This window comes from Lotus japonicus, chromosome 1 (assembly GCF_012489685.1).
Source record: "Lotus japonicus ecotype B-129 chromosome 1, LjGifu_v1.2".
Lineage (NCBI taxonomy): Eukaryota > Viridiplantae > Streptophyta > Magnoliopsida > Fabales > Fabaceae > Lotus > Lotus japonicus.
The window spans coordinates 98,715,680-98,719,273 of NC_080041.1; positions in this window are offsets into that span (position 1 = coordinate 98,715,680).

Consider the following 3,594-nt stretch of genomic DNA (forward strand, 5'->3'; position numbering starts at 1 on the left):
TTAGTCCATATTGTGTTTTTCTTGTACACTACTCTACTGGCTCCATTGATAATCATAAGGCATAGAGTTGGTTTGTTTTAGTTGAGTTGTAATCTCTTCATAATCATATTGTTTGTTGCTTCAGTCACTATGGTGAGTGATTGAGAGAAAGTGATAAGGGTATCATACTTAGGGGCAGTACTAAGTAGAAACACACGGGTAATATTATGTAGGAAGGCTTTGAACAAGGTTTGTTCATATAAGATCGGGTGTACCAATACTATTGAGAATGGATTTCCTTTATCGGGTGAAAACCCCCAGACATAGTTGACGTTTCACTGAACTGGGTTACAATTCTCAGTGTCCTTCTTTATTGTTTTATTGTTTTACTGTTTTTATTGTGTTGCTTTTGTGATTTATCTCGTGCATGTTATATACATTGTCTTGGACATGACGTTTAACATTTGTCCTGTGCGAACTAAAATTTCAGCACCTTTCATCTCTCTTATCAACAATCCTAGTTTATCTTTGTGATGCGGATGCTTTGATTTCTTTGAGTGATATGGTCGTCTGATTGAGTTGAATTTTTGTTCTCTGTCGCACACGCACCCCTCCATATGTTAACTTGTTGTTCTCAAAATCAAATAAAGATGCCCTATTTCTGTAAAATGAACCGAATCCAATACAATGCAATTTGGCATTCGAAAGAATCTTTTGGAAGAAAGAAGAGAGGGTACAAACAAGGGCATTTTTGGGTGATAAATAGTCAGATCTCATACAAATAGTCTTTCTAAGGGTTCTGCCGGTTCGGGGCAAGGATATGTTCTCCTTATTTCACGGTTTTGATTAGCTCTACGACTTGGTTTTAAATTCATTTATTATTTGTAAAATTCGTTTATTATTACCGTTTGAAATTGAAAATAAGTATGAAAAATATGTAGCAAATTAACATGTGGTTAGTTTCTGCGACTTGGTTTTAAATTCGTTTAATTTTTTTTCTTATTAATACATATATATTTAGTTTATTACGTGTCACAAATTAACATTCCCAAGAAATTGCTTCCCAAAGAGGCCACTAACTGATTGGCAGTTAAATACCACATAGCACATACAGAAAATAGAATTTGGAGAAAAGAAATTATATTGTATTTTTTTTGAACAGAGAAATTATATTATATTGAATGATCAAGATGTTGAAATTCCACATAAGCTTCGGTGAGGTCACTTGGTAAGGTCGTCGGACCACCACTTTAGACGAGAACTAAAATTGGCTATTTTTTCAAAAATTAGGGACTAAATCCAAACTATTGTCCAACAAGGAACGGAAGAGCTTTGCTAAATGGGCTGAATACGAAACTCACGAGGGTTGTAAAATAAGAGAAATAGGTGGTTATTTATACGTATTATATTTAATACTCCCTCCGTTCCTTATTATAAGGTTATTTTTTAGTGTTTTTCTTGTTCCTAAATATAAGTCCATTTACAATATCAATGAAGCATTAATTATTTTTTCCCAAAACTATCCTCATATTTAATATGAAAGAGACAATGAGATTTTTAAATAATAACTTGGAGAGAGAAATTTATAAGAAATTAAATAAGGGTAATCTAGGAAAGTGAATAAATTCTTTTACAAATTTATTGCTTGTAACTACTTTTCTTAATCTAAGATAATTGGTAAAATAGACTTATAAATAGGAACGGATGGAGTAAAAGAAAAGGATGTACACATAAATGTATGTGTTTCGACAGTTTTATTTCTCGGAACGGAAATCAAACTTCTCCTATATTACAAGGATTAAAAGCTTAATTAACCTTTTTTAATGCTTTAATCTTCTTTTGGTCTAAATACAAAATGGAAATGCCCTTAATATTATAGGATCATCAAGACACGTCCAGCATAATAGACCCGATATCCTTATTGTTTTTTTTACAGTAATATCCTTATTGTAACATAAAAAAATTATTACTATTATTATTATTAATTATTTCCAAAACTAAAAAGAAGTAAAAGAAAAAAAAACTAAAGGGAAAGAGAGAGCCACTTCCAGTTTATTTTCAAACGTACCCAACTACAGAGGATAACATTTGCAGGCTCCCAAATGGACCCAACTAGAAATCGCAGTCACCATGACAAACTACAACTTGCAATTTTCACGACCTTGAAACTCTATTAAAAAGGGAATTTCGATAATAAATCAAGAAAGAGGAAAAACTCATGAGAATTAGAGAGAGAAAACATAAAATTAGGGTGGATGTTGTGTTAAGTGTATTATGCAGTAGGGGTGGAGGATGGGCTGAAGAAGGGAGAAAAGCTTTGAAAAAAGAAGCAAAAGACGAGAGAAATAAAAGAAGATTGAGAAAATGAGAAAAATCAAAGAGGTAGAAGAAGTATAGTTAAGATCACTCTTCTAAAAGGGGGCTATTAATCTAGCAAATGAAATGGAAAGCAAAATTAGCCTTAAACAAATCAAATAAACCAGGTAAACAAATGAATGACATTTTCTTTTAAATTTTATTGGTACGTATTTTATTGAATTCATTCTCATCATTCAGAATACATATTGAGCTCACATAGAAAAAATTTCTAACTTTAGTTCCATCCATAACATATCGATTTGACAGTGGGATCCGGAGACTGCAAGCATGGTCCAGATCCTGTTATAGTGTAATAGCATTGTCCGCATATCTTCATATCCCTTTTTGCATCATATATATCAAACCAGTTTAAAGGGGAACCTTTCCAAGAAAAAGAACAAAAATATTTTGTTGTGTGCCAAATGTTGAGTTTAAAACCCCATTCAAAGAAGGCACCGTGATGGAGAAGACGCTCTCCAAGATCATCATCTTTGGATTTGCAGTGAATGGTTAGGTCCAGATTATCATACAAGTTATTTGTAATCCTCACATGTTTTTCTGAAAATGCACTCTGACATGATGCCAACAAAAGAAAAGAAAATAAAAGAACCTTTTTCACAAAAAGAGACATTGCAGTTGTGTTAATGTGTTATGGATTGTCATTCTGTTATATATAGGCAACGATCCACTTGGTTAGATAATTTTTACAAAAACCTCCGCAATTAATTACACGGTAGAAATATATTTAAACAAATTTATAGATATCCTTATATTTATAAATAAAATTATTTTAAAATTTTAAGAACTTATTAAAAGAAAATAAATAGTATTAAAGATTTATTTGTGTAAATAAAAATTACTCAAATTTAATTAAAATTTATTTTTAATAATTATCATTAATAATTTTAACTTTTTTTTGACAATAATGATTTTAACTTTTTTGGTCTTGACCAAGGTATCCCCACAGCCGACAACCGTGAGACTAATCCCTCGCCCCACGGTCAGCGCACTAAGCGGTAGGGGGCTGGCCAATGAGTTTTTTCTATTCGCAAGAGTTGGGATTCGAACCCCCAACCACTTGCTCAAAGGATGAAGTGCTGAACCACTACATCAACCCACTTGTACACAATAATGATTTTAACTTTGATAATACAGAAATTAAAATATCTTTTAAATTTGAGTGTACAATTAAAATATTATCATTTAAGATATTATAACTTATTTAATAATTTTAACTCATTAAGTGGACAACTATAA